General features: G+C 35.1%; 1 protein-coding gene and 1 long non-coding RNA gene across 13 annotated transcripts in view; one reads left to right on the top strand and one right to left on the bottom strand.

Annotated features, from left to right (window-relative positions):
- PDLIM5 (PDZ and LIM domain 5) overlaps nucleotides 1-20086 on the bottom strand; it is a 205313-nt gene that overhangs the window by 151058 nt on the left and 34169 nt on the right. The window lies entirely within an intron of this gene.
- Nucleotides 70-17483, top strand: LOC116584497. Its single transcript, XR_004283215.1, has 3 exons — nucleotides 70-111; nucleotides 3300-3305; nucleotides 17452-17483. It is a non-coding gene; the product is annotated as an uncharacterized LOC116584497 (long non-coding RNA).

Raw genomic sequence — 20086 nt, 5'->3', positions numbered from 1 at the left:
CTCACTCTCTCTCAGTTTAATAAATAAAATATTTAAAGTAAAATAAAATAAAATAAGCATTTAAGGATGCCTAGGTCGCTTAGTTGGTTAACCATGTGACTCTTGATTTCAGTTAGGTCATGATCTCAAAGCTGTGAGACTGAACCCCCGCTTTCCGGCTCCGCACTGGTCATGGAGCCTGCTTGGAATTCTCTCTCTCCCTCTCTTAAAAAAAAATGAGCTATTTAATATAGCTGCTATATTGCCCTAAGCTTTTTCAAAAAGAAGCACAATGTTTAGCTATAACAGTGACTGCAACACTTAGAATTCTCTAATGAAATGTATCCTTCCAAATCACAGGGAACCTCAGTATGCACACAAAAACCTCTTATGCCTTCCTCTGGAAGTAAGCCAGCAGTTACAAACCTCACGAAACAGATGTCAGCAATAGAAATTATTTACTGATGACATATATACCCAAGTATATTACAGAAATTTTATAATATAAATAACACCATTTTAATAGATGTTTACTAAGAACAATTTCTGCTGGTTCACAAAATTACTTTGGTAATTGGATAATTGTATTCTATGGGTTAACAAGCAGGAGACAGGTACCTATATAAGAGCCACAACCAACATGCAAGTTTTCAACCTCTGCATATTTTCAACAAATATGGAATGCTCGGAAATGTATGATCCTAACACCATGGGTATGACAAGAATGCCCTCAGACTTAATAAATGTAAAAAAGGAATATATAAATATGACAGCTATAGAAAGAAACACTACCAGAAATTTCCCATGTCCGAAAACCATGGGAACTAAACCATGGGAAAATAAAGATGTGATTTTTCTAACAGTGCTGTTACCAAAATTTGGATAAATACACCAATAAAATTATATCAATCTAACCAACAGGATTTTCTTGAGGTAGAGAAAAGCACTGAGGAAAGTCTTATTTTGAAAAACTCCTAAGTAATGGGCAATCTTAAATTTTGTTTTAAAAATGTACTTTCTAGTACCTTCTATAGGAGAAAACTATCTCCCACATATATCCCAGAATACCATGGATGTGACTTTCACACTGCTACCCCTCAAAAAACACACAAGAAGGTATGAGCACTACCCCAAAATAGGGAACTCACAGAACTTGTTTTCTTAACGGTATTACTCAGTCATCAACCAAATGTCACAAATAAACAAAAGTGGTAGAGTTTTTAAGCACTAAAGTAAGAAGTAAAGAACATTTGAGAAGTACTGCATTTTTTAAAACATATCCCTTAAGCTTTCTTTCAAATCCCAATGTATTCACTGTCACTCCAGTACTTATGAATCTGCCCTACAATATTACACTTAGCACTTAAAATCGTTCTGTCGTGCATTGCCTACTGCCATACAGTGTTGACCCCCCCAGCCAGCCTGTAAATGCAACTCAACCACACATAAAAAACTAATCTCTGCCTTGGATGTCTAACGTAAACATGCCCCTTTAAAATTTGAGGCTATTCTGGATTCATTTTAATACTCTTTTCTGTAAAATAAAATCATTTGGCTTTCTGTATGTTAGAATGGCGAGATAAAACAATCACTGATGTCTCTCTGTGAGTAACTTTGTAAACTCCTGACCCATGTAAGCAGTGGTTACTTTAACTACAGGCCTTCTCTTTTGGCTTATGAGTCAAACTATAATCAGTTTTACCCAAAAGTCTTGAGAATACACCTTATATGGTAGCAGTGAGGAGAATACCTCAAAGTACATGTCATTATGCCTCACAAAACCAAGGGAAATAAGAGGGTGATTATGCCTTTTTCTTTCCTTATGTAGCCACTGAACTACCTAGTTCCAACACTGGGCTGCTGTTAATACTGTTTGTTCTAGTCCTCTAAATCTTTTCTCCATGATGAGTCCTCCTTTATTGAAGTAATATCTTTATTCTTCTCTACTAGCATCCCAATGAAATAGAAATGTGCCTTTTTAAACTGTAATTCACTATTAAGACACCACACGACACTTTCATTCTATAGCTAATCCATGTGTTTAAGCCCAGAGATTTAATATGCTTTGTAGTTAACGTGTGAATATAATTCTACCAGAAACGTGAAAAGTATGGTGGTTTATTAAAAGAAAAAAAAAGAACACATATACAAACATCTCTAAGTCAAACAAGTTTCTTAATTATACAGAAATTTGTGTTTCCATGCAGTCCACTTTATAATAATAAAGAAAATGGTAACAAATGCCATAGATAATTATAAAGGTTAGAAATGAGTAAGTCAACTCTAGTTTACCTGAGAACAGTTTAACACTGAAATTTACACATTTCAACCCTCCCTCCTTACTAGGTTCTGTTCAAGGATGAGATGAAACCTCTAAAATTGTATGCAAATTGTGTACAACTTTGCATGCATTTTTCCATTGAGTCAGTCCACAGCTTTCCCCAAATTCTCAAAGGCATCTATGACCAAAAAAAATGTTAAGAATGAATTTGAAACGATTTAATGAAACCTTAGAACAGTGTTTCTCAAAGTGTGGTTCCTAAACTACCAGCAGCAGCCTACTTTCATGATGTGGGAAAAAAATCACAAGCCCTTCAAAACCCACAAGCTAAAAATGTTTCAAAACAAAACAAAACAAAAAAATCTATTAGCATCAAGAAAATTTAAGCACTCAAAGGAGAGTTTATATTTATTTAATGTGTTACAAAATCATGACTTCGTAAGTTAATGGCAGGTATTTAAAAAAACAAAACAAAACAGGGATTTACTTTTTTAAAAAAATCCTAAAATCTTCACAGTGTATATTACTAATATTTAATAAGGGCCTAGCCCATTTGATACCAAATTCAGAGAAAGGGTATAAAGAACTGGCATAGCCCTCTCCCTCATCTACTATTTAACTTTTCTAATGTGTACGTAACTCTCTATGAAGCAATGCTTCTCAAACTATCTGCGGTGAACACTATACCTGCCTTATACCAATTCTTCTGTAATCTATAATAAAGACAAGTTACTGGAAAACAAAATTTAAAGAAACCGTACAAAATATAAGACCAAATTTCTTATCATCAGATTCAACAGACATAAAATTATTCTGTCAAACTACCGAAGTTTCTAGATACCAACTCTTCATTTCTGTCCTTACTTCGTCTCAAACTATAACCAACAGTCTGCTGGTCTGTAGACCAGAAGGATTTTCTTTTATGCAATGACTATATCCTTTATGTCTCTTTAGGTCTATTATACACAGACTTAAAAATAACACACAATAAATATTTAATGAATTCCCATACTAGAAATCAATGGTATTTAGTCAACAGGCTATTGTTTAGTAATTTATTTCCAATTTTCTTTGCTCTTATGTTAAACATAAAGTGATAAATGATAATATCCATTTACTTTGGTATACTGATCTGACTTTCTCTTTAGGAATTGTTCCTAAAAATGTATACACATTTAAATTTTTGATCCATGATACTAGAATGCCAGCAAGAGTATTTGCAACCATTTTTAATTCTGCAAACTGTACACAAAAGTGTTTGTTATCCACACTCTTACAACTCTTAATATTACAAAAGAAACCTGATGGCAATTTTAACTCTACCACTAACAAATCCTGTGACCTTGGGCAAATCATTTGCATCTCCCATCTTATTCTGCTCAGCTGCATGAGACAGCTGAACCAAATGTTCTAAGGTCTCTTTCAACGCTAAACCATAATAAATATTTATAGACTACTATCTCTCATTATTCTAAACAGCCATTACAATTAGTATCCATTACTCATTTTGGCATTAAAATAACTTTTATACTATTCTCTAATTACTTCATATGTACATATATATACATAATTCTTATTTCTCTATTATAATACATTAAAATGGCAAACATGACTACTTTTCAAAACCTAAAATTATATCAACATTAGAAATCCAAAAGGTGGGACACCTGGGTGGCTCAGTGGATCAGTGGATTAAGCCTCTGCCTTCAGCTCAGGTCATGATCTCAGGGTTCTGGGATCGAGTCCCACATCGGGCTCTCTGCTTGGCAGGGAGCCTACTTCCTCCTATCTGTCTCTCTGCCTGCCTCTCTGCCTGCTTGTGATCTCTGTCTGTCAAATAAATAAATAAAATCTTAAAAAAGAAAGAAATCCAAAAGGCTAGGTTTCAGAGCTAACTAGAAGAGAATCTAGCTTATCTTCATTTTCAGATCCCAAATGATTTTTTTTCTTTTAGAATGAATATTAATTCTATTATATATTTAATTCTAGAATATTTTATTTTAAAAGACAAGAATCTTTTTTTCTACTAGTAGTAGCTAAGCCCTCTGGCATTTAATGCTGAATTATGCATTCATCTGTTCATCATACATTTACTGAGTGATTACATATGAACTAAATGCTAACGACTGTAAGAATGAATTAGAAGGCAAATGGGGAAAGCAAATATTTATTCCATCACTTAACAAATACCTGCCAAGTGTCTAATTTGTGTTAAGTTGTTCAAGGCCTGGTGATACAACAATGAACAAAATGAAGTCCTTGCCCTCACAGAGCTCCATTCAGTCAGGAGGAAAGAGACAATCATCATATAAACATGCAAGTAAATAAAATGTCAAAAATAAGTATTACATTAGAAAAATAAAACAGAGAAAGGGGACAGAAAGTGGAGACCTCTTTTACAGTAAGGTAGTCAGAGAAGACTTCCTGGGGTGGTGACATATGAACAGAAACAAGAATGGATTAAGAGAAAGCACCATGCACATATCCAGAGGGAATGCATTCTAGTCAGAGGTACAATTAAAAGTAAGGGATACTTTGGGGCACTACAGACTAATAAAGAAATGTATAAAAGTTATCAACATATGGGCACCTGGGTGGCTCAGTCAGTTAAATGTTGACTCTTGATTTCAGCTCAGGTCATGATCTCAGGGTTGTGAGATCAAGCCCTGTGTTGGGCTCTGTGCTTGGCATGGAGCCTAATTAATGTTCTCTTTCTCCATCTGCCCCTACTCCTCCCTCTCTCTCTCTTAAAAAAAAAAAAAAAGTTTATCAACATAAATACTAGAATGACTAATATACTGAGGAGCATGCAACTCTTGATCTCTCAGAAATAATCACAATTATCCTGGATGTTAAAATAGGAGTTGGAATTTGCAGTAACAAAATGGGAGAGATGTACTCTCAGCAAAAACAAAAAGCATACGAAGGACTTGATTATATGAAATTACTACCATTTCCAGGGAGTAACAGGTAGTTAGGGCATCTACATTCCAAGGGGAAAGTGACAGGGAAATGAAGAGCCCAAGCTAGCTAGGTTGCCAAAAGCCATAAAATAACAGGCACAGTATGTGACAATAAGTAACTTGTAAAGAATCTAATTTACAAGTTACTTCCACATCAACTAGTGTGGTCTCCTTAAACATGTCATTGCCCAGAACAGACTGCTCACATATGCAACTGCCACTCCTGGAGGCCACACTGTTTCCAGGAAATCCAGGCTTGTTAACAGTGCGTCTCTACTGTGCACTTTCTCTCATCCTGTAAAGAAGCTGGGAAAGTCTTCATTCCATTCCTGTGTCAGGAAGTGTGACTTCAGCTTCTTTTGTACCATGCAGCCTTCCAGAACCAAGACCCATCAACATTTAGACAAAAGGAGTTAATGTTTCCATATATGGGATTATTTTATTCATTCTGCTTGGAATTTGTTGACAGGGGAAAAAAAAATTCCTAAGGATCCTTTTCCTTCCAGCCCTCTTTAAGTCAGAACTACCACCAATACCCCTACTAGGTCTCCCGTGCCTTTCTTAGTCCCAGGCTTATTTTTCTAGCCCAGTAAGCAGGCCTGTACAGTTGACTTTTTATCAAGATAGCACCAAAGGTTGGTAGATCACATCTAGCACTCTGGTCTCTAGTCATAAAACACTGATTTACTCTAGATGTTTTGCCTCCTCCACAGAAAGCAAACACACAATCACAAAGACCAGCTAGAAATGGAAAGGAAATGTCCTTACGTCAATGCCACTTTTTTTTTTTTTTTCCTTTTTTAAATTAGAGTAGAACAGACCGGAGCAACACTGAATGATTATCATTCCGGTACAGTGTGGCACAACCATATTGGTTCTGAGCTTTGGGTAACACAGGATTTGGCAGAGGACAGGCTGCTGACAGCAGTTAGGGAAAGTTTATTGAGCAATGTCACTACTCCCAGTTGTGTAGACTGCAGAGATGCGAGTGAGGGAATGGAGGGGCTAAGATGTTGGTTTCCCTGGTAGCAATATGCCTGAAGCATTATTTGTCTGCTGTTTCATGTTCATCTTGTTTCCCACTCTGATAAATCAAACCACCTCTTGCATTCAGAGTAAGGGCCCAGAGTCACTCAAATAAATACAGGGATAAGGCTAAAGACATTATTGTTTGAGAACACAAATTTCTTAGCAGACTTTATAGGTAAATCTAGGCTCTACACAGAGCTTTCCTTGGATAAATCAAACATTACCACTACCAAATGTTGGTCATTATTGAATCAGAGACTAATGTATTTAAACATTTTTTGGTTATATTAGAGTAGTTGACATGGGTTCAATTCTTTTAGCAAATGGTTAATGAGTACACAATATATACCAGTGGGTGGGGGCAGAGAGTGTGTGTGTGTGTGTGTGTGTGTGTGTGTATGTGGTACGGCAGGAAGGGTGAGGTAACAGAGTTCTATTTCTTAATTGTTGAAAGTATATGTAATTAGCAGATAACATTTATAACACTACTGTCTTTGTACAAAACCTTCCATTTTTACATGTAAGATAACACAGATCAGATAACAAATAACAAAGGTTAACATTCTGCCTTAACATTACTTCAAAATATGCAAATGTATGTTCAAAAAGTTAAACATTAAGAATACATTTCCAAGAAAATCTATCTGGCAACCACCTGGCTAGCTTAGTTATCATTACTATTATTAACTATGTTAGCTTCGTTATTATTCTCTGCTGGCAATTATTATAAGCCATTTCCTCAACTTCCAAGCAGTATTATATCAGAAACAAAAGCCTCTAACTAGCTCATGAATTCTCCAGCTGTTCAACACAAACATAAACCAGACACCAGTGTGCTCACACGTAGTATCTAGTAGGTCAGAAACACTGAGGTAAGAAACAGTCCTTGCAACAGATTCTTTAATCACAGGAACACACCATGAACTAAAAATTGTTCTGGCACAAAACCAATAAAATAGAAACAATTTTTTTACTGAGATTTCTCAGAAGAGTTATAGCAAGCTTCAGGAACAAAGGTTTTTTCAGGGGTGCCTGGGTGGCCCAGTCAGTTAATCCTCTGACTCTTGGTTTCGTCTCAGGTCACGATCTTCTGGTGGTGAGATGGAGCTCCACGTTGGACTCTGCACTCAGTGCAGTCGGCTCAGAAGCAGTTTCTTCCTCCCGTTCCCTCTGCCCTTCCCTGCTGACCCTCTCTCTCTCTAATACATAAATAAAATCTTGAAAAGAAACGAGACAGGAAAAAAGGACAGAAGGCATACTGCTCTACCAAAGTGATTTGCAAACCAAAAACTTTTCTCCTTAAAGCAATGTGAAAGACAAAAAAACAAAAAATCAGCAGACATTATACAGCCCTAATTAAGATGGATTTTTCAGTATATTTATTTTCTTCACTTCCAAATCTAAAACTGTATTTAGGCATTTCAGGAAATGTATGGAATCTCTTAATGTTCACCTGTTAATTACTCCGCAATCATAAAAAAAATCATTAACCCAAGCTCCATTTCTTTTTTTTTTTTTTTTTTTTTTTTTTTTTAATTTATTTGACAGAGAGATTACAAGTAGGCAGAGAGGCAGGCAGAGAGAGGAGGAAGCAGGCTTCCTGCTGAGCAGAGAGCCCGATGCGGGGCTCGATCCCAGGACCCTGGGATCATGACCTGAGCTGAAAGCAGAGGCTTTAACCACTGAGCCACCCAGGCGCCCCCCAAGCTCCATTTCTTGAAGCTGATTCAGTATTTGTTTTCAGCAACTTTTTATAGACTTAGGAGGTATGTATATCAAAAAAACAAGTGTGTAAAAGAGAGTAGTATGTTAGGCTGTGGGAAAAGGATTTAAAAGTTCTTTATTGATTTGAAGATACACAAAATATACAAGGATAAGTCTACAAGCCAGTGTTTAGATTCAAATGCAAAAAATTCAAAGAGAAATTCAAATTCAATAGAATTTAGAAGACTTGACAAGGAGTCCACAAAAATAAAATCAGGGCAGGACAACTAGCTGGTTTAGTCAAAGGAGCATGCAACTCTTGATCTCAGCGTTATGATTCCCAGCCCCACACTGGTTGCAGAAATTACTAAATAAAACTTTAAAAAAATTTTTTTAACTAAATTTTTAAAATAAAATCAGGGAGATTTTAGAAGGAGATGTCATCCTTGTAAGTCAATAGTGTGACAGTCTATTCAGTTTTTAAATTATTTTTAAGTAGTAATATGGTCGTGGGCTGCATTAAAAAAAAAAATAAAAACCACCATCGATATTAGGGAAAGTGTCAGTTTCACTGTATTCTGTATGTTTAGACTACATCAGGAATACTATGTGTAATTCAGTACCAGGAAAACAACCATAATTAGAATAGTCAGAGACCCAGAAATTGTATCATGCAAGGAATCACCAATTAAAAATGGACATTGCTGAAAAGATTGAATATATAATATAATAATGGACTAGAATAACTGTCTCACTAGCACTAATTCCCAAACTTGCCTGATCAAAAAGGGCACTCTTTGTAAGTATAGACTATGGGCACTCATTACAAGAGAATCTAATTTAGAAAGTCTTAGTGAGGACCCAGGAATTTAATAATCCTCTGGGCAGGAACCAGGGTCCATGGGTACAAGTTCCAGAAAGAAAGATTTCTTTTCTCAGCAAAGTTAAGAACGTGAAAACATTCAGAACATTCCAGAAACAAAATGGTTTTTTTTTGCAAAGTAATGGGATTCCTATTTCTGGGTATATGTTTAAGCATTAGGCAGCCAGCCAGCCACATGCCAGGGATACTATACAGAATATATGAATCTGAAAATGCAAAAGAGTATTTAATGAAATACTGGTGAGTAAACAACCAGACACAAGAATACCATTATGCTATTTTAGTCACATATAGTAAATGCTCTTTCTCTGTGAAAATAATGCAACCATGAACTTTTGATTCCCATTACATATCACAGTCATCTCAACCAGACTGTAAACATTTTTGCTTTACTGAGGCAAATGCCACAAAATGAAATATAAGCTTCAATCTAGCCAGAGTTCAGAGAGTCTAGATTTTTATTGTTAAATAAATAATAAACACAGCTTTAAAAACAGCACTAAACTTTCTCTTAAACTGTGATGACACTGGTAAATGGAATAAAGAAGACAGAAGGAGGACTCTTAGGCCAGACAGAATTCTGATCATTCATGGTACTGTAAATCACTTCTACATAGGATATTCAAATTGTCCCATAAAGCTGTAATAATAATTACTCCAAACAGGAGTAACAAGATACCGTGTGAACTAAATAAACACAGTCAATTTCCCTAGCATTCTGCATTTGTTATATAAAACTTTCATGTTAAGTAACATGATATATCAAGTTATCACAACCAACTATTTAAGAGTAACAGAAAGAAGCAAAACAGAGTGAAAATATAAATGGTGTAGAACTCCATTTGGTCTAGAGCTGGATGCTCAAATGACTTTTCCTATGAGTTTGATAGATAAAAAGCTAGTCTCAGGTATCCAAGTTGGTACAGGTAATCAGGTATTTGGACCTTTTAAAACAGGACTATCATCAAAGATTGGTGATTTAATTGGTCATAGAAGAATTCCTTCTGGTGGCCAAAAGACGGGTACAAAACCTATGAGAAAACAACTGGCATTATCTCTAAAATAAATTCACATGTGACCTGCACAATGCTACTGCTATTCTTATACCAATGTAAAGGTACACAATCAAAAACATCTTCGTGGGGTGCCTGGGGGGCTCAGTGGGTTAAAGCCTCTACCTTCCGCTCAGGTGATGATCCCAGGGTCCTGGAATTGAGCCCCACATTGCACACATCCAGCTCTCTGCTCAGCGGGGAGCCTGCTTCCTCCTCTCTCTCTGCCTGCCTCTCTGCCTACTTGTGATCTGTCAAATAAATAAAATCTTAAAAAACAAAACGAAACACACATCTTCTTCCTACATAATCTACATAATGAAAGGCTAATCTAGAACTATTATTTTGGGAGAGGTCAGTGAAAAATATCCGTATTACCTAACTTAAACTTCTACTGGCCTAAGAGAGGTTAAGGACTCCAGTTAAGGAATTTTCATGCTACTGAGTTAACATTAAAGAATGTTATTTGCAAAACTAAGTATACCCATCACTGAACTCATCTGTTTTGATCTCCTATAAGCTGTTTAAGAAAAAAAGTGGTGCAGGCAGTAAGTAGTTTGGACTATATAATCTAAGGTGTCTGGTCACTCCAACATTTACCTTTTCATGCCTGTTTTATGACTACTGTTCCACGGAGATATGGAACATCATGTAAGAAATATCCAACATCTACAATTTCCAATCTTGAAAACAAAAAGATAGTCACTGTTACAAACTTTTGTTTTCTGATTTAAAAAAACAAACCAAATAAATGTTCAAAATAGCAAACTAGAAAGAAGAAACCTCACCATGTGCCCAGCCAATAAAGTATCTGGTCAGTACCTACACCAATGGCAACATCCACAGATTTCAACCTGCTACCAGTATAGATTTGATGCTAATAACAGAAAAGAGGCGCAAGAAGCAAAAAACATTGGAATTAGATGTTTTATATATATTAACTCATTTAACCTCACGGAAATGCCAGAGTTAAGCACTGGCATTCCCAACTTATCAGTGAAAAAACTAAGGCACAGACAGCTTCAGTTACTCGTCTAAGGTCACAGTTAGGAGGTCAGAACGCTGAGATGAAAACACAGGTAGGATGATTCCAAAGTCCACCTTATGACCCCACGCTGGGCTGCCCTCCCACCAACACATCATCTGCCACTCTCCCTCCTGAGATAACACACAGCACTCTGCAGCCAAATGCACATGTTTTATTCCTAAGAAGTTTATTCCCTAAATCCCATCTATCTGTTTCTGCTACTTAGACAAACACGACTGGATAAAGCAGGAGGGAAATCGCTTCCTCTAAAACTTGACTCTGCATGGCTACCCTAATTAACTCTCTAAGCCTCACCCACCTTCCAGGAGAAACAGATACCCAAGTATCATATTAATTTTTTAAAAATTCCTCAAACTTTCTAACCATCCAGACTAAAAAGAAAGAGACAGAAGAAACAAGGAGAAGAGGGAGGAGTAAAGGGGAAAAGCAAGTGAAGGAGAAGAGGCAAAGTGGCAGAGAAGGACAGAACCCCCAAGTCTCCCTTCTTCACTTTAAAATCCCTGAATTAGTCTTGTTTTTGTTGTTATTAAAGATTTTATTTATTTATTTAACAGAGAGAGCACAAGCAGGCGGGAGCAGCAGACCAAGGAGGGTGCTTGATGTAGGGCTCAATCTAGGACCCTGGGATCATAACCTGAGCCGAAGGCAGATGCTTAACCAACTAAACCACTCATTCGCCCCTTGTACTGAGTTAGTCTTATTACAAAATCCAACTCTGAGGCTCATCTGGGTAGGAAAGAGGGTCACCCTCCCCAGTTTCTACTTTCTAAGATGGGATATTAGCCTCTTTCCTCCCAACATTTTTACTTTGGTAGGAGAATCTTCTCGGGTACATCCTTGATTGAGGATGGAAACCCCCGCTCTGGGGAGACTGGTGATGGAAGAATAAGAGCAGCTCAAATAGGACTGATCGATGAAACAACAAAGAGCACAGCTTCTCAAAGGATCTGTGAAATTAGTCTTTTTAAATCTCCAACCAGTTTCAGAATAATGCTTTTAACAAAAATACAACAAAATATTATCAGAAAAATCAATTTTAAAACTATACAAAATGCAAGCACCCAATTTTTTTTATTAATGTCAACAGACTTGAAATTATCGGCTCAAACTTATATAAGAATTTCTAAAAACTTACTCTCAATTTCTACCTTACAGTATCACAAACTCATGACCCCATGGATAATACTTTGCATAACACTGTATTAGAACATCAAAGACCAGTTTCTGCGTCCTAAATATCATATTTAAAAGAGCTAAAAAAAAATCTTTTAGAAATTTAGATAAATGGGTGTGCCTGGGTGGCTCAGTCAGTTAAGCCTCCGATCCATGATTTTGGCTCAGGTCACGATCTCATGGGTTCTGGGATTGAGGCCCACATTTAGCTTCCCCCTCAGCAGGGAGTCAGGTTGGGATCCTCCCTCTCCCTCCAAATATATATATATGTATATATACATATACATATACACACACACACACACACAAAATACTAAAGACAATATACTAAATATTTTTTTTTTACAATATACTAAAGACACCATCAAAAAAGTCTTAGAATACAAGAATTCTGTAAAGTTGTAGGATACAAAGTCAATGCACAAATATCTGATGCACCTATACACAAATAATGAACCAGGAAGAGATATAAAGAAAACAATCCCATTCACAACTATATGAAAAAGAATAAAATACCTAGGAAGAAATTTAACCAAGTATTGGTGAAAGACCTGTATATTGACACTGATGAAGGAAACTGAAAAAGACGACAAATAGACGGAAGAATATTCTGGTATCTACAGGTATCAATTCAATGCAATCCCTACCAAAATTCTGAAGACCCTTTTCAAAGAAATAATCCTTTTAAAAAACTAATCCTAAAATTTGTACAGAACCACAAAAATAAATAACCAAAATCTTAAGAAAGAAGAATAAAGTTGAAGGCATCACACTTCTGATTTCAAACAATATTACAAAGCTACAGTAATTAAAACAGTATGGTTACTGGCATTAAAAACAGACACAAAAATCAATGGAACATAAGAGAGCCCAGAAATAAACCCACACATATATGGTCAATTAATTTATGATAAAGGAGCCAAAAATATACAATGCGGAGAGGACAGTCTCTTTATGGTATTGAGAAAACTGGACTACCACATACAAAAGAATAAAACATACAGCATACACAAAAATTAACTCAAAATAGATTAAGGACTTGAATATAGGACTTAAAGCCATAAAACTCCTAGAGGAAAACATAGACAATTAGCTCCTTGACTTAGGCCTTGGTGATCATTTTGTTTGCAATACTATACAATAAAAAAGCCACATATAAATGGACCTGTGCACTTCAAGCCTTCCTTTTCAAGGATCAATTGTATAATGTAGTATTATTCAGCCATAGTAAAGAATGAAATCTTGCCATTTGCAACAACAAGATGGACCACAAGGGCATTATGTTAAGTGAAATAAAAATAAGCCAGACAGAGAAAAATAAATACCATATGAGAGCTCTCTTATATGTGGAATCTAAAAAAAAAAACAAAACAAAAAAGCAAACAAGCTCATATATACAGAGGATAGTTTGGTGATTGCCAGAGTGGGAGTAGGGTTGGAGAAATGGATGAACTATTTTCTTTTCTTTTTTTCTGGTTCAATAAATTGTTAAAAAAAAACCTATGGGAAAGTTTCTTCTCCCCATATTTATACCATTAATGGCTTACACCTATCATTTGAGCTGTCTCCTAAATGAGAATAAAATATCAGACAGTTATAATTATGAAGTCACATAATGAAGTGAAAACAGCTTTAATAAAAAAAAAATACTTTGTGAAGATGTACATATTGGGATTGAAAAATTTATTTCCAAACATAGCTGAAAGAGGGAAAAAAAACCCTCAAAATGTTACATATTACTCAGGTATCCTCCCACCTACTTCAGTTTCCCCTTCCTCTTATAATGGGTGCATGCATATACTCATTCATCCTGTACCACCCTATTAAATGCCAAGAGGGCAATGAGAAATAGGCAAAAAACAGTAAATAAGAAAAATGAAGACTGCTTTTGTTAAGTTAGTATAGAAAGTAAACTAAATAATTAGCAAAATTATAGTACTTAAATATAATTCTCATAAATGTACTAGCTTTTCTTAAAGCAAGGTACAATGTGTAGGAAAAAAAAAAAAAAAAAAGGTTATCTCACCCAGTCTAGGAGTCAAGCAGGTGACTCAGAAACCCCAAGTGTTAATATGTCAAGCAAATATATAAAAACACAAAAGCACCTGTTACATACATTAAATTTTCACTTTTAGCCATGAGCAAAAGACTCCTGGGGGTACCCAAATTTTAAATTTAGCCACTGAATTTGAGTAAGAAATAAATCTAATTTGAGTAAGAAATAACACTAATGTCTTTCTGCAGGTACAATCCAATGAGTCTGCTTTTTAAAGCACAACATTTGGTTTTTCAGTGTTTAGCCCTGACTTCAAAGCCCAGGTCACTCCTTATTAGGATTACTGGCTGAACATCTAAGTTTAGCTATGTAATAGCAAAATAACTCTTAGAAACCCAAGAAGGACCCTTTAATAACAGATATAACAATGTAACTTTTCCTCTCGGGCTAACTAGCCAAGTTTATCTCCTCATAGCATGAAGCTAAACTTCAATCTGACTGGCAATCTCAAAGTGAAAAGTGTTGGTAGCTAACAGTGGTCCAAAATCTTATGATTTGAAACTGGAGAATGGCACACTAGATATACATTCTTTTAATGTTGCAACAGTTAACACAAAACAGATTCCTATTTTATTAAATTAAGCTTTCATGATCTCTACATAAATCTTTTGTTATGATATACAGACGGGCCATACTACAAATAAGATTTAAGCCTGAACTTCAGAATAATTCATTGAGATAGTTCCGAATAGGAACGTTAGAGTAAGCACAATTTACCTTTCCAAAGTGAATTTTGCTTCATACAACTGACAACCATATTTCTATCATTATCATATCATGTTGTATACAGCTCACTGGGTATAAGCTGTTCCTCTACTTTTTTTTTTTTTTAACTTCTTAAAATACAGATATTAACAGTCTGGGTTATTATTTTCACATCTTTAAATAAAAGGCAGTCATTACTAATAGAATAAAAAATACATTATCTTCTCAATTTTAAAATGACTAATCAAAAAGATTTTATTGATAGTAAATAAATCATTGTTAATACATGCCCCCATAATCTCAGCAATATCACTAGAAACATAAAAACATCACAAGAAAGTGCTGATTCATTTAATTCATTGACAATGCCTTCCTTTGAGAGAAATAATACATGTGATAAAGAATCCATATATCAAATAATCTTTTAAAAAAAAGAAAGAAACCGAAACCAGAGTATAATCTCAAGCAAATCTTAAATCACAATTCCCTGACTTGGTGTGAGCTTGAAAGTCACACCTGCTGGACATAAATCTTCTGAAATCAGAAACTAAAACTTAATGTCTTTTTATTTACTATCATCAATGAAAATTTACTGAGGAACTACATTATAATGAGACATAATTTTCGCTAAATCTGATTTTTCTGGGGTTGGATTTGTAGGCTGATATCTATTTTTGCTCTAGTTTTAGGACTAAATCAAATGGAACCTGAAATTGGCAATGAGTGGCCAGTTGGTTTCTCCTTCATTAGGTCAAGTGTGCATCTGGCAAGCTATCAGTTCAGACATGTTCTTGTTATCAGTGTGCTGGCCAAAGCAGTCCCTAAATAATTCAACTTGCTGCATTAGCACTGTTCAAGTTGCAAAAAAACAAAACATTCCCCCAACTTTACTTGGAAAACAGTTTGTATTGATCTTCATAAAAATGCCTTCTTACATATTCACCAATTCAGTAACACTTCCATAAGAATTCAATTACTGGCAACAGAACAGTCATTCCCATTTTTACCTATAAAGCACACAGTATATTTACTTAATAATTTCAAATTAACATTCAAAAGATTCTAATTTTTTAAACTTTCTAGACAGTCAGTTATATGGAAATTGTGTTTTCACTGTTTGATGAACAAATCTGTAAAATTAGAAAAAATGGATAAATAAATACAATACTAAATCTTTTCTTAAAAAATAACCAAGCTCCATTTTAATTTTTGCCACACTGCCTAACAGAAGATGTTGCTGACTTCATTTACAACACAACCTTACTTAAATCGTATTTACAGCTCACTATAACTTAATAGAAAATCTTAAGAAAAATCTTCAGCTAAAGTTTAACTAAATATTTTACCCTGTAATCCTATACAGTAAAACAAGACCGTGCTTATACAGTTATATCATTGGAAATAACTAAATTCTGAAACAAAAAATTATTTTAATATGTGTTATTTCAAACATAAGTGGGATCTTTAATGTAATGCTAGCAGTTAGGGATATATCACATCAATAAGCTTTTGTAGCTGAATATACGATCAGACAAGAAACCTGATTTGATCCAAGCATAAATTAACTAGCCAATATTGAGGAAAACCACTTATATATGCCAGGCACGGTGGTAGGTCCTGGAATTCAAAGGTGAATATATAAAATGAAGTATATACTTAGAATAAACTTATATTCTCAGGTTGAAGTTGAGAAAGATTTCACTGAAGAGGGCTACATTGGTTTCAGACTTAGAAGATCTTTGGGAATTTCCAGGTATACAGAACAGAAAAGCACAAAGAAATGTAGCTATAAAAGCCTTAACAATATATAATAAGGAACATATATAAGAGGGAGAAAAAAGTACAAAGACCTGGAGACATGAAAGTTAGTTAAGAAATAATGTGACCTAATTAAGATCCTCTGTAGAATAAGAAGGCAAATTACAATATTCTGTGGAAAATGCATACTTCTAAAGGTTTTTCTGACCCTCTCAAATGGTCCCACTGTGAGATATAATCTTTCTTGATGGCATTTTGGCTATAATTATGAAAAAACTTAAAAATACATAAACTAAAAAAAAAAATACATAAACTCTTGGGGTGCCTGGGTGGCTGAGTAGGTTAAATGTCTGCCTTCCGCTCAGGTCATGATCCCAGGGTCCTGGAATCGAGACCAACATCGGGCTCCTTGCTCAGTGGAGAGCCTGCTTCTCTCTCTGCCTCTCCCTGCTACTCTGCCTGCTTGTGTTCTCTCTGACAAATAAATAAATAAAATCTTTTAAAAAAAAAAATACATAAACTCTTGGAACCAGTAATTAGACCTCTACATACCCACTCTTAACAAGTAAGAATATTAGATGTTTAGAGCAGCAGTTGTATAACAGTAAATGATGATGGTATGGAGTTTTAAAAATTGTCATACATTCATGAAATTAAATGGTATTCAGTGATTAAAAGGACTATGAAATTAGATCTCTTTCTACATCAATAAATATATGACCCAGTACTCAAATTTGAGTCCACGAAATATTAAGTGAAAAAGTAAAAGACAGGGGTGCCTGGGTGGCTCAGTGGATTAAAGCCTCTGCCTTCGGCTCAGGTCATGATCTCAGGGTCCTGGGATCAAGCCCCATATCGGGCTCTCTGCTCAGCAGGGAGCCTACTTCCCCCTCTCTCTCTGCCTGCCTCTGCCTACTTGTGATCTCTTTGTCAAATAAATAAATAAAATCTTTAGGAAAAAAAAGAAAGTAAAAGACACACCACTAAAAAAAAAATACACAGATAGCAAAATGGCAAGTGAAAGATGCTCAATCCAATTATAAGATGATTAGGTTCTAGAGATCTAAATATACCATAATAATTATAGTTAACAATACCATATGATATACTTGAAATCTACTAAGAAAGTAGATCTTAAATGTTTGTACTACACATACACACACAAACTCTTATGTGGAGTGATGTTAACTAATTTTATTGTAGTAATCTCTTCACAATATAGACATGTATACTTAACATATGTTGCACACCATATACAATATCATGTCAATTATTTCTCAGTAAAGATGGAAAAAAAACTGAAAAAGAGAAAGATGCTCAACATCATTAGGCATTAGGGAAATTAAAAGCAGAAGGGGGTCTTCTACTACTGAATATCCACATGTAAAAGAATGAAACTAGACCTCTTCCTCACACCATGCATAAAACTTAACTGAAATGAATCAATTTAATTCTATTAGATACAACTATAAAGCTCCCACAAGAAAGTGTAGGAGTAAATCTTCAAGACTTTGAGTTTGGCAAAACCTTTTTAGATAGGACACCTAAAGCACAAGCAACAAAGGAAAAAAAGATGAACTGAATTTCATCAAAATTTAAAACTTTCATGCTTCAAACGGTAAGTGAAAAGACAACCTATAGAATTGGAAAAAGATTTGTAAATCATGTAAAAGATAAGGGACTTGTCTGCAGAATGAATGTTTTTTTAAAAAATCTTACTATTCAATAATAAAAAGGTAACTATCCCCCTTTTAAAATGAATAAAAGATGAGTAGACATTTCTCCAAAGATGACATACAAATATCCAAAAGCACATAAAATGATGTTCAATACAAGTAGCCATCAGGAAAAAACAACAAAGGTACCACACTTCATATTCACTAAGATGACTACAGACAATAACAACTGTTGGAAAGAATGTTGAGGAAAGCAGAACCCTCCTAACACTGCTAATGGGAATTAAAATGGTATAGCCACTTTGGAAAACAGTCTTGAAAGCTCCTCAAATGTTTAACGTACAATTACCATATGACCCAGTAATTCTACTCACAGATACATACCCAAAGCAATAAAAACATACTTACATGCAAAAACTTGTACCTGAATGTCTGCACCACTGATTTAACTGGCATCTAGCATTTGTACTTGAGACAAGAAATTTTACCTTCTTCCAAGCTCTTGAGCTATTCAGGTATCCGATTAAACAACTTTCCTTGCATAACTTCTGAACTCTGACATTATTTTTCATAATAAATAATATTTTCAAGCTAGAAAATACATATAGAAGATTGGGCTTCCTAAATTTAATTTGGCTCTATCTCTTAACCATTGTAAAATGGGAAAAAGGCAAATTTTTTTTTTAAGATTTTATTTATTTATTTGATAGAGAGAGATCACAAGTAGGCAGAGAAGCAGGCAGAGAGAGGAAGGAAGCAGGCTCCCTGCTAAGCAGAGAGCCGATAAGGGGCTCGATCCCAGTCCTGGGATCATGACCTGAGCCAAAAGCAGAGGCATTAACCCACTGAGCCATCCACCAACCCTGGAAAAAAGCAAATCTTAAAACTAAGTAGCTCTTCTGGAATTAGTTCAGGATCTTAGTTGAAAAAGAAGTACATCAGGGGCGCCTGGGTGGCTCAGTGGGTTAAGCCGCTGCCTTCGGCTCAGGTCATGATCTCAGGGTCCTGGGATCGAGTCCCGCATCGGGTTCTCTGCTCCGCGGGGAGCCTGCTTCCTCCTCTCTCTCTCTCTGCCTGCCTCTCTGCCTACTTGTGATCTCTCTGTGTCAAATGAATAAATAAAATCTTTAAAAAAAAAAATTTAAAAAAATAAATAAATAAAATAAAAAATAAAAAGAAAAAGAAGTATATCAATACTGACAATTATGTAATTATTTTAAAAGGACCATTTTTAAAAGTAGGTTAAAAATCTCTATCTTATTATGAAAATGATATTCCTTCCTTTATCTGATTCTGTCACAAGAAACCTCTAACTTAAATAAGATTAAGAAGATAAAACAGACATTCATCTTATTGATGCTATGAAAAAATAGGGCACAGTTTACATGACTTCGTTGTAAAGGTTATGAACCTTAGTTGTCACTGAAAACTTCCCAAGGTATAAAGAAAAGCAATATGCAAGTGATGTACTCAGCAAGTCAGCCAGACACCAAAGATACATTCCAAAGAGATTATTCAATATTTGATTTGTTCTCAGTCCAAAAAGAAAAGGAAATTATTCCAAGATTTAAATATGAATTAGCAATAGTAAAAGTTTCTATAATATAATAATATTAACTCTAAAATACCAGATAAAAATAATCAATGTCAGAGTTCAGAAATTATGCAAGGAAAATTATTTAATCAAATACCCAAATAGGTTAAGATCCTAAAAAAGGGTAAAGTTTCTTGCCTTAAGTGCAAATGCTAGATGCCAGTTAAATCAATCCTGTCAGGAGC

Source organism: Mustela erminea, chromosome 2, assembly GCF_009829155.1.
Source record: "Mustela erminea isolate mMusErm1 chromosome 2, mMusErm1.Pri, whole genome shotgun sequence".
Classification (NCBI taxonomy): Eukaryota; Metazoa; Chordata; class Mammalia; order Carnivora; family Mustelidae; genus Mustela; species Mustela erminea.
The sequence above is the reverse complement of the archived record's forward strand: the minus strand, read 5'-3'. Positions and strand labels throughout refer to the sequence as shown.